The sequence below is a fragment of the Rattus norvegicus genome, chromosome 6 (genome assembly GCF_021556685.1).
Source record: "Rattus norvegicus strain SHRSP/BbbUtx chromosome 6, alternate assembly SHRSP_T2T, whole genome shotgun sequence".
Lineage (NCBI taxonomy): Eukaryota > Metazoa > Chordata > Mammalia > Rodentia > Muridae > Rattus > Rattus norvegicus.
In genome coordinates this window covers 124,996,776-125,008,316 of record NC_141539.1, presented here as the reverse complement: position 1 = coordinate 125,008,316, position 11,541 = coordinate 124,996,776, and the positions used below count along the sequence as shown (strand labels likewise).

Here is an 11,541-nt window from a genome sequence, read left to right as displayed (position 1 = left end):
CGGCTGAGAACCACTGTGTTAGATGATCCATAAGGTTCCTTCCGGTCTCGCACTTAAACTCGGTCAGATCATCCAGCTAATGACCACACGCCAGCTGTATAGACTTGGTAGTGATGGAGGGCCCTGCATGCTTGCACCCATACCAAATTCATTGTTCAAATCTAACCACCTGTGTGACAGCAGAAGAGACTCGAGTAACGAGAGCAGGTAGATGAGAGAGTTGCCTTATAAGAGTCCCTCCACCTTGTGAGAACACAGTGAGCCAGTGGCATCTGTGAACTAGAGAGAGCCCCTGCTATCCTCTGGTACCCTAAGGAATAGAAAAGCTTCCAGTCCTCAAATGCAGATTGCTTCTATAACTGGCACATGGTATGATCTGCTTGGTGTGCCGTAGGCAAGATGTCAGCAGAAGGGAAGAGAAAGGCACGGGAAGAGAAAATGAAGTCCAGGGATTAGAGTGCTTGTTGCTCCTCCAGAGAACCTGAGTTCAGTTCCCAGCAGCTCACAGAGCCCTCTTCTCTCCCCTGCAGGCATCTGCATATACATATGCACACACACCAACACACAGAGAGTCACGTAAGTGAAAATAAAGTAAACCTTAAAAGGCAAAGAAAGAAAAAGAAGATGAGTTATACCCAGTCTTCTTAGGGGACCAGAAAGTGTAGTCTAGAACATGAGTTCACTTTCATTAAAGGATGACTGGCCTGGTCACTCATTAGTGAGATTTAAGACCAGACGCGATGGCACACATCTTTAAGGCAAAGGCAGTAGGATCTCTGTGAGTTTGAGGCTAGTCTGGTCTATATAGGGGATTTCAGACCAAGGTTACATAGTGAGATCCTCTCTCAAAAGTAGAACAGAGTCAAAGTGGCTCAGTGGGTAAAACACTTGGCACGCAAACCCGGTAACAGGAGCTCAATTCCCAGAACTCATGAAAAGTGTAAGAAAAGTGTTTACACGGTGGTCCCTTGGCCTCCACAAATCACATATTAACCTCCATACATCATAGATCACATGTCTGTATTGGCACACTCATGCTCACACATACACATATCACACACACAAAACAGTAATTAAAAAAAAAAGTCCCCATCAAAGCCATTCACAAATCAAATTAGTATCCTGACTCTGGCTTCTGAAATATGGTCAGAATGAGGAGACCAGCTCCATCCCTTCCGCTGAACTGAACTGAACTGTTACGTAGCTGAAAGTACTTGGCACTCAGGCCTGGGAGAAGCCATCCTTCATTGCATGTACTTGTACAGGTAGGCCGAGTATGGGACAATGTCCCCACACTTGACACCGAATTCCCTCAACTTATGGCGTTGAGCAACTTGTTTTAAAGCAGTTTAGATGGCCATTTGCATACACAAGCAAGCGCATTCTTTGACCTGAAGCCCATTCTACGACCCCTCTTATCCCTGTAGGTGACAAACAGTGACAAATTCGGAACTGGATATACATGGAGGGTTCCCAGTGTGCGCTTGGATATAGAGACCAATAAGAAAGGACGCACTTGTTAATGGTAATAGCTGCTTTACACTCCGCTTGCCTCTTGTGAATTATTTCAGCTCTCAGCTCTAAGAAAGACGGGTCATATTCCCTGACTCATGCTATCGGGCAAGTACCAGGAGAGCATTATAATATCCATTCTGACTACACCTGTGGGCCGGAGCCAAGGCGTGTGACTCTGCTGCAGTGAGGCGAGAAGCAGGAGATTCTATTTGTTTCTTTTTGTTCCACACACTGCTAGTTGCATTTCATTCATTCAACCAACCAGTCAGTCATTAAGTCTTTGGGAGTGTGTGTGTGAACGTGTAATGTATGCAATTGTGTGTATTCAAGTGTGTTCACCTACGTGCTTATGGAGGTCAGAGGGGGGCCATCAACTGTCTTGTTCTCAAGTCCTCATCTCATTGCCTTGAGACAGGGTTTCTCACGGGACTGGAGTTAGGCTAGCAGTCAGCAAACTCCAGTCATCCTCCTGCCTCTGTCTACTGCAGCTCCTGGGGTTACAAGTGCATCTGCCATGGCTTTTTACCTGAGTGCTTGAAATCTGAACTCAGGTCTCACCTGCACAGCAAGTCCTCTTACCCACTGAGCCTTCTCTCCAGCCCTTGACCAACCTTTTAAGGCTCCGTCCATACCTATGTTTTTAATATCAACAGTGGGGTTTAGTGTCAAGTATAATCTTATCTCCCAACTGCTCACAAGTAGCTAAAAAGTTGGACTTCTTAATGATGCTTCAAAAAAAGAGGGGAAGTCCTCGCGTGTGTTGTACTAATCTCCATCTCTTTTCGGTTCTAAGGGACTGCACTGGCTCCAAAGCCAAGATGTGCAGGGCTTGAACACTAGTTGGGCCATGACGAATGTCAACCCTTGGCAGGACTTATGTGACTACAAGAAGCTCCAAGTCTCTTGTTGAAAGTAAAGTCCCCAAAGAAGCCACCGGATGTCATGGTAATGAATGGTAAATAAGGTTTGTAAAGGGCCCAGATTAAACCCTATTGATGTAAAGAGCACCGTCAGTTTTTATGGCTGTTCTTGTCCTAAGTGCCAGGTTGTCAAGCCTGGAGTCCCTGCTTAGGGACCATTTTTTCCTCCGTGCTGGCATAAGAAGGGCAACACCCTTGGTGACACAGGGAGACTCCCAGATGGATATTATAGTCTACAGGGTGGTAAGAGCTGAACACAGCTAAACCATATAAGAGGGCCTGGGCTCATGTCTGAGGGCCAGCAACAGAACGCCTTCCTTCTGTCAGCAGCAGAACGTCTATCGGCCACCTTCTGCCACATAACAGTTCCACCCACAGGCGGGAACAACATGCACCTGGTACTTGGAGCTCGAATGGAGTAGAGAGGTCTGAGGGCGCTTAGCTACAGCCTGTGCCTCAGGTTGCCCACAGACCACAATGGTAAGTCTTTTCGAAATAGTAGCCAAGGAGACCACATTGGCTATTTTCATTTCTTATTCTGTTTTTCCTGTCCCCTTACCAGTTTCTCCTAAATGGCTTGATAATCATAAGAACACAACAATTCTCACAGTCTGTCTCAGGGGGTCCTGCCCACAAGAGAAGGTGCCACGCGGTACTAGGAATTTGTCTTAGAAGGGATCCAAGATTTGGCTTATTTACAAATAAAATGAAAACTGGGTCTGTCCCTCGCGGTAGGTGACATTTAGTAGCTTTAAAAAAATTGGTTAGAAGTACGTCTTATCTTTATATAAAAGTTTTACGTAACAATCTAATTTACCTAAATGTTAAAACATATATGAAAATATTTAATTATTACTGAAAGATAAAACATCAATAAAGAATTCTTTATGTATCTTACTGGCATTCTCTTTCTGTCTCTAAAACATTCATTTGCCCTTGGAAAATCCTGTTAGAAGAGACTGGAGGGATGGCTCAGCAGTGAAGATCACTCACTGCTCTCACACAGGAGAGGAATTGGCTTCCTATCACACCCACATCTGGGCGCCCACAGCTGTCTGTAACTAACTCCAGTTCCACAGAATCTGATGTCCTCTTCTGACCTCTTTGGGTACTGTGTGCCTGTGATGTGATGTATGTACACTCATGCAGGTATAAATATGTACATACATGCATATCTACATACATACATATACGTACATACATGATATGCATAAATAAAAGAATGAATAAATCTTTAAAATACATTTTCGGGTATAAGTGGAGACACACTGGCTTTTGGAAATGCAGAGGAAATAAACAGTAAATATAAAGACTGTCATTGAGAAGCCGTGCAGGTCCAGAGCATCCGTGTAGGCTGCACGAAGAGCTGTCACCTCCCCACTCTATATCCTCACCCGAACACTGCTATGGCCTCACAGGGAATTCCAAGAGCAGCTGACAAGAATGCATCTCAGGCTAGGTTCAGAAATCAGCTCCCTGTATCGGTGCAAACGGAAAATGGATTACTTCCGGATCGTGACCCCCTGAGAGGTATCTCTGAGACCAATGAAAATAAATCATTTTAATAGAGCTTCAGTCTTGCTGGCCATCCACTTCGTATGGAGAAGGAAGTGGTGTAGGTAAGAATGTATAGTGATTCAGAGGGAGTGGTAGACTGTATTGGTTTGCCGTGGGACCAGAAGGAACACATTGGAAGACAGAGAATGGAGGTTCATAGGGAAAACTACCTACAGGAGGGAGCACAGTAGACGTGGTAGAAATCACACATTAATCCTGGTATTTACTGCACAGGAGGCGCTCAGCAATTGGTAGGATGACTCCTCTAGGAGTCTGGCTAGCCTTTCTCCTCAGTGACTCCCTGATCCACGATCGTAATACCTACAGTGATAGAAACGTAGACAGTGCTTAAATACACAAAGTCAACTAAGATACTGCCCTGCCGAATGTCAGTGCCCAAATGGTTAACAACAGAAACTGACTCTGAGTCTGTAGTATAGTACCGTTCCTTGAGAAAGTAAACAAACAGAAACTTGGTGGCAGATTGACTATATGGGGCCCCTTTCGCTCTGGAAAGGGTAGCATTTTTCTCTGACTGGATGAACCAACTTTAGAGTCCCACAACAACAGGACTCAACATGTCTAACAGACAGCATCTCATCACCTTTAGGCCATTTTTCTTGAGAAAGGAGTGAACGGGTGACGTGAGTCTCTGAAATCCACTGTTCACATCATAGCAAACTGCTTAGCGGCTTCTAGACTAATAGGTTGTGGCCACTTTTTAGAGGTTCAAATGATACCCAATAAGAATGGGACATATTGAAATTTGGACTTCTAGCTAGAGGAGACATAGAATCTGTAGAAGGACTTAGTGGAGCACGCTGGTAAGAGTTCGGAGGACCACAGTGACAAGCGAAATGCAGGTAGTTGGTGTAAGCTCATGAGGTTTCAGAGGGCAACAAGGACTATATTGGGAACTGAGCTAGAGGTGGTTCAGGTTACATTCTGACAAGAGACCTGTGGCCTGAAAACTTGACAGAAACTGAATTCAAAAGCAGTAGAGAAAGAAAATTTAAGACCGCAAAGCTTAAGACTGTGGCATGACTACTGGTCTCAGCATTTAGCCATATTTTCAAGAACCGAGAGCAGACAAATAAAACAGATAGTTTTTTTTAAATGTGCCATTTGGTGAGGAAAGGAGTGTGAACACGTTTAGAGGTATGGTCGAGGAGACCTCAGAGAAAGCAGATGTAATTAAGAGAAGCCCTCAGTTTATAGGATAACAAGAAAAGTACACCGAAGACCAGACCCCATCCACAGAGAAAAGTGCCAATGTTTGGCAATGCAGATTTACTTGAAAAGAGAGTGTGAAACGAGAACGCACTGAAGTAGCTTCCTGCTTGGAACAATTGCCTAAGCAGACGTTTCCCCAGATCAACTTCCAAGCTGCTGTAAGCCACTTTAAATGTGGGAGAAGGGGGCTAGGCTGTAGGTGTTGGGACCTAGACGCTTGTATCAAGGTTTCACACAGTTGCTAAGGCAAGGTAATATATGTCAGGGTTGGGTTTTCTACAAAAACCAAACAAAACCCCGAGAGACTGATGCATGGAGTTGTGAAGGTGAAACCTACATTACAGTGGAGGCTCCAGCTAGAGATGTCAGGATTCTCAGCAGTCTGCGCAGGAAGACTGCAGACATGGGGTGTAACTGACCTGAGGAGGCCATGTGTTCTGCAGATGGCACAGCTGGAGGAATGAGCTGCTCAAGCCTTTAGTACCCAGATGAGGCTACCAAGAGTTCCAGATGCTGAACATGGAGTTGCAGGATCTGCTGTTTGCTTTGCTTTGCTGGTTTTCAGTCTTGCTTTGGGCTGATCTTTGCTTACTTACTTCCTTTTGAAATGAGGACATTTATTCTGTGACATTGTATATCAAAAAATGGAACTTTTTCTTTTTGGCTTTTGGAGGCAAGAATGGAACTTTCAAAAAATAATTTATTTTATGATCTCATGGTTAAGAAGAAAACTCTGACTTTTTTTTTTTTTGAGAAAGGGTCTCACTATGTAACCCCTGGCTGGTCTGAACCTTTCTATGTGGACCAGGTTGACCTAGAACTCCTACAGATCTACATGCCTCTGCCTCCCAAGTAGACAGCACTACTCAAACTGTTAAGACCATAGGGTCTCTGAAGTTGGAATTACTGAATTTTGCATTTTGAGATGACCATAAATCTACAGGATTGGGGGGTGGGTAGAATACTGTGGTTAAGATTAATGTGTTTGGGTATTGACAGGGCTGGGATGGTGATATTTAACCTTGACTGTCATTCTGATTGTATTTAGACTCACCTAGAAGACACGTCTGGGTGTAGGTGCAAGTGTGCTTCCAGAGCTGTTTAACCGAGGAAGACCCACTCTGAATGTGGGCGGCACAGGAACTGAGGATCTCAGACTGAATGAGGAAGAGGGAAGGTGGACCCTGGAATCCAGCTCCCGCCACCCCCACCCTGCTGCTCCCTGACTACAAAGGTAATGTGGCTGCCTCTTCACTGCTATGCCTTCCCCACTATGACCAACAGGACTGTCAAACCACAAGTTTTGTTTTGTCGGGGGCGTTTTGTCCTGGCAGTGAGACTAACACAGGACACCATCCTTCAGGATGCAGTGTACATCTAAAACCCTTCGCTCCTATTCAGTGTTTCCATTGAGTTCGATAGCTGGGCCTTAAATGCAAGGGGCAATCTCCCTCTCTGTCACTCCAGTGGTCCTCCAGGAGGGTGTCTGCTCCCCACCCTTACACGGTCCTAGTTCATTGGGGAGGTGCTCTTTACTAAGTGATATAAGGAAACCCAATCAAGAGCTATAGCCCAGTTCGCACTCTGAAAGCAGAGAAATCGGTCACCACACTGCCTGGGGCAACTGACCCTTAGCCTCATGAGGAGGCAGGACTACAGATGCACAAAGGGGCAGGAAGGCATATGTTGATACTCAGCTAAACCACCACAGTGACACTAGCTGCCTCCATCCCCAGACTGAACTAAGAATAAGCCGGTTCTGGCAATCATTGTGTAGTGAAGACATGGTTGAAAGGGCTCTGATCGCTCAAGGAATTGGCGGTGGCTCACTTCGTGAACTGAGCTCAGTGTTGGCTCAGTTAGCTGAGCCACCTGGCCTAGCAGAACGGCTCATAGACGACGATAGTAGTTGGATCGATTGAGACTAGTTATTGTTTTGGACCAGCTGTAGCATCGATGGCTATGGTTTATCTCAGTAAATCTGTCACCAGTTAGGACTTTGAATAATGTGTGGCAATGTGGAACAGACTTACCTTGAGAAGCACTTGGAGTGGGGTGGAGGGGTGGAGGGGTGGAGGGGTGGAGGGGTGGAGGGGTGGAGGGGTGGAGGTGCCGGGATAGACTGTAATGGGTGTTGTTGGTCGTCTGTTCCCACAGTGTCAGGTCCCACCCAGCTCCCAAGTGTTTAGATGCCTTCCTTCTCACGACTCAGACTTCCAACGTCCTTTATTTTACAATAGTTAGTTCATCCTGGCCCAGCCAAGGTCCCAGAGCGGTAAGTGTTTATACTCACAACCTTCGCCAGGTACACAGAGACGGAGGTGAGGACCGGGTCGGGGAGAGATAAAACTAACAGTGTTTGTACATCAAGGGATACCCTCCTTGGGAAAGGTATGCTTTGGGTCACGCTGTGCCTGGATCTTCACTTTAAATTATTACTCTTTAGCTTGGCTTCTTGTACCCCTCTGTTGCAGTAAAAATTTAAAAGAGCCGTTTCCTATCAGTTCCTGAGAGCCGGATCTGCTCACTCTGGCTGCTGCTCTGCCATTCGGTCTTCAAGACACCGTCTCTGGATTGTCTCCCTTTGAGCCACCCTCTCTGCGCCATCCCCTAGGTGGTAGTTACTACGCCTGGCACGCATGCGCGCGCACGCACACACACACACACACACACACACACACACACACACACACACACACACACACAATCTCGTTCTGCGGGCCCTTGCGTGTTCTCACAAAAATAACCAAATACATAAATAGGTAAACTTCGTGGACATAGTTGAGGAGAAAACAGTTTTTACACCCCTCCCCCCAAATATCTACCTCAACGTGGGATAACCACAGCAAGCAAGTCGGTCTTGGGTTACCATTTTCTCTCTTTACTAAGAATTGAGAGTTTCTCGTTGTGCCAGTAGTATTTACAGACAGGGACATCTGCAAATTATCAGGGATACATCACTGTGTAAACCGTTTGTCCAAAGGTATTTTGGACGTCTCTGATTTCAAGTTCTCAATCCTCTTGTCAGACCTTGTTCCAGACAGCATGTCCCAGGTGGTGTGGGGTATGCGTGCTTGGACGGCAAAGAGAATGGGGGTCTAGCCAACAGGCAGCCTAGCGAGGAAATTTGAGCAATATAAAAGGACTGGACCTCATGAGTATCCTGTCCCATCCCGCCCAGCTGTTTGACCTTGGCTACACTTTATGGTAAATGAATTAACTAACCTCTATATCACAGGATTAAAAAAAAATTAGATGACATACAGAAAGTGCTTTGCACGACTCCTGGTTGAAGTCAAGACATGGATCCGGCTAGAGAGGAAAGAATGGTGGGTTAGGGAGCCTTCCAGGGGCTTTGGGGACTTTTAGATCAAGTGAGGACAGAGGAGGAGGGAGGCGAGAGGAAACAATGCAGAGGTGTTTTCTCCTGGGTCAAGGGCCACAGTGCTCCTGGGTGAAGGAGTGTGGACCTCACATGGGCCAGAAGGGGCGACTGAGACACTGGGCCACCACGTGGCCATCAAACCCAACCCCCACGTCAGTCTCTGCCAGGCAGAAGTAGGTGAAGGGTGGAAGCCGGGAGACCGCGCCGCGGAGGCGGACGCCCGCTGCAGGTCTCCTAGCAACGCCAGCCCCGCCCCGCCCGGCCTGGAGCGCCGGCGCCCGAAAGCGGGGACCGGCAGGCCACGGTTGCCATGGCAGCGCAGCCGCCGCGCCTGATGCTGGCGGCTTCTGTGGGAAGCTCGGGCCCTGAGCCCCGCGTGGGCGGCCCGGCGGCGTCCCCAGATCTCCCCGAAAGGCGCAGCCACCGAGTCGCTCCTCGGGCGTAACCGGATCCCCTGCTCGTCCACGCCGACGGGGCGGGTCACGGCTTGGAGACTTTTTCAGTTCGAAGGGACGGAGTTGATCGTCCCGGCAAGGTCTAAACTCGGCAGAAACGTGCATGCGCGTCCCCTCACGCGCACACACCAGCGGCCTTGAGGCCGTGCGTCTTTTCCGCAAATGTTTTCTCCTGAAAGATTTGGTTTTTTAAGTCTAAGAAAGAGTATGTGCAGAAATCAGACAGGCTTCCAAATTCTGTCCTTGAAAACAACGTCGAAATAAAAGCTGCATTTCTTAAGGGCCATTTTTAGATCGCAAATGTCTGAATCCGGACTGGCAATCTGCAGTGGGCTTCACCGGGAGAATCCGGTTAGAGGTTTTAAATTTTAAACCGTTTACGCCACCCCACTCCACTCCCACTAGGGCAATAGTCTCGCTAGGGCAGAAGAAGCCACTTGCAAATACAAAGCTCATTCTCTGGCTTGAGAGTATTTTTAACTGAGGCGGAGTCAGTCACGTGTTTGTGATTTTAATCAAATTGACAAGGGCTCGGAACAGGAAAAGCTCGCCATCTAATTCGAACACAACATTAGGGACATCGTGAAGCAGCCTCTTTGGTCTTGTTCGAATCAGAGCTTTTCACATCTTAATGTTCTGCATATAATTTCCTCGATCCACTGCAACTGGAAAATTTAAATGAAACCCTATTTCTTAGATTCATTTTTATGGTAAATGTCTCTGGGCTGAGATTATGCATATTTCTCGATCAACAAGAAACCGGAGCAGCAATCACCGTGAATTGAGCACCTCGCTGATTGAGCAACACTTGAACCTGGAGGCACGAACAGCCCTAATCTCAGAGTGAAAATCCTTCACGGTGTATTTCAAAAGAGTATTTACAGCTAACCTTTTCCACTCCGAAGGATCATTCACTTGCAACTTTCCTATCCTTCGCTTTGTCAGAGTAATCGCTTTAAAAAAAAAAAAAAAACCCAACTACTTTTACCTACTTTTTAGTTTGTAGCTGGAGAGATGATCATATAAAAAAGTATTTATGGGGAGGCAGATGAAATGACTCAGCAGGTAAAGGCGCTTGCCCTGCAAGCCTGACAAGTTAGCAGGATCCCTGGAAGCCATATAAAGATGTCAGGAGAGGACGCAGAGCCTGGCACACCTGTACCCACACACAGTGGTGACAGATGTCGGTGACTTGAGTTTTTAAAGTATAGCCAGATGTGGTGGAACACGCCTGTTATCGCAGGCAGAAGCAGGAAGACCACTGCAGGTTGGAGGCCAGCCTGGTCCACACAGTGAGACAACATCTAAAACAATAACAATAACACAAAAGAGCATAGTTTTAAAGTAATAACCGCTGTTTTTGTGCGGGGAGGGGGGGGGAGAGAGAGAGAGAGAGAGAGAGAGAGAGAGAGAGAGAGAGAGGAGAGAGAGAGAGAAAGAGAGGGAGGAGAGAGAGAGAGAGGGAGGAGAGAGAGAGAGAGAGAGAGAGAACACATCTCATGTAGCCTAGGCTGGTTTTGTAATTGCTCTGGAGCCAAGGCTAGCCTTGGATTCCGGCTCTCCTACTCCACAGGAACGCACCATCATGTCTAGCTATGAATCCAGGTGTGTGGAGACACGCATAGCCATTCTCTTAATCGTTTTCTCCTCCCAGTATCAAAACAGAACCTTATAATTTATGTGGTGGAGAGGAGAGGATTAATTCTGACAGCAAAATCAAGTATCTGAAAGTAACAACCTCCTGTTTAGTTGGTACTGGGGGAGAAACACAAAGAATCTATGCTACTAAGGTATACTCTGTACATTTTTCATGGAAAGGGCAAATCGGTGAATTGGCTTAGGATTTGCTGGTTTAAGTGTGAGGATAGTAGAAACCACGGTGAATTTTATCATTAAATTAACCCTTGCGAATGTTTTTTTATTTGGTAATTCTCACCATTTCTCTGATGTGTCTTCACTGTCCTATGGGTCTTCCTCACAAAGGCTGTATCTTGGTAGGAGCCCGGAACAACTCGACTGCAGGATATTGGAAAGGGTCCACAAGCATTTGGCAAATCGCATCGCTCAGATCAACTCTTTCACAGCCAGGTTGGACTTGTTGTCTTGGGGTTGTGGGGGAGGGGGGTTGTTTGTTTTTGTGTCTCAGATGAAAGCTGAGTTAGGCACGTGACTTAGCCCAACTGTCAGTTCTAGGGAGCCCACAGGATTTACGCGTGTCCTACTTTATTAATAATCCACAGCTCGGAGGCCCCGACAAGCTGTCGAAGTAGGCCTCGGGATGGCGAGGTTTCTGTCTCACCGTTTATGGCTAGTGCTTCCTCAGGAACCTAATATTTATCAAACGCTAGCTCCTTTCTCGAGTTCTCCTTCCCTTTGCCAACCACCAACAACCTTAGGTGCTAAGTGTCTTATCGTTGCTCCAGCCTACCGGCCTCTTATCTAATCCCGTTCTAAACTCCGCTAGACGCCTTATCTA

General features: G+C 46.8%; 1 long non-coding RNA gene across 3 annotated transcripts; it reads right to left on the bottom strand.

The window, feature by feature from the left end:
* Positions 1-3,662: 3,662 nt before the first annotated feature.
* On the bottom strand, positions 3,663-11,188 carry LOC148005422 (uncharacterized). Of its 3 annotated transcripts, XR_015623293.1 has the most exons (4): positions 11,002-11,167; positions 5,645-5,824; positions 4,167-4,313; positions 3,665-3,911 (listed from the first exon to the last, which is right to left on the bottom strand). It is a non-coding gene; the product is annotated as an uncharacterized LOC148005422 (long non-coding RNA). The 3 variants fall into 3 exon arrangements; XR_015623294.1 differs by lacking the exon at positions 4,167-4,313 and having other exon boundaries at positions 3,663-3,911; positions 11,002-11,188; XR_015623295.1 differs by lacking the exon at positions 5,645-5,824 and having other exon boundaries at positions 11,002-11,169.
* Between the last annotated feature and the right edge of the window lie 353 nt (positions 11,189-11,541).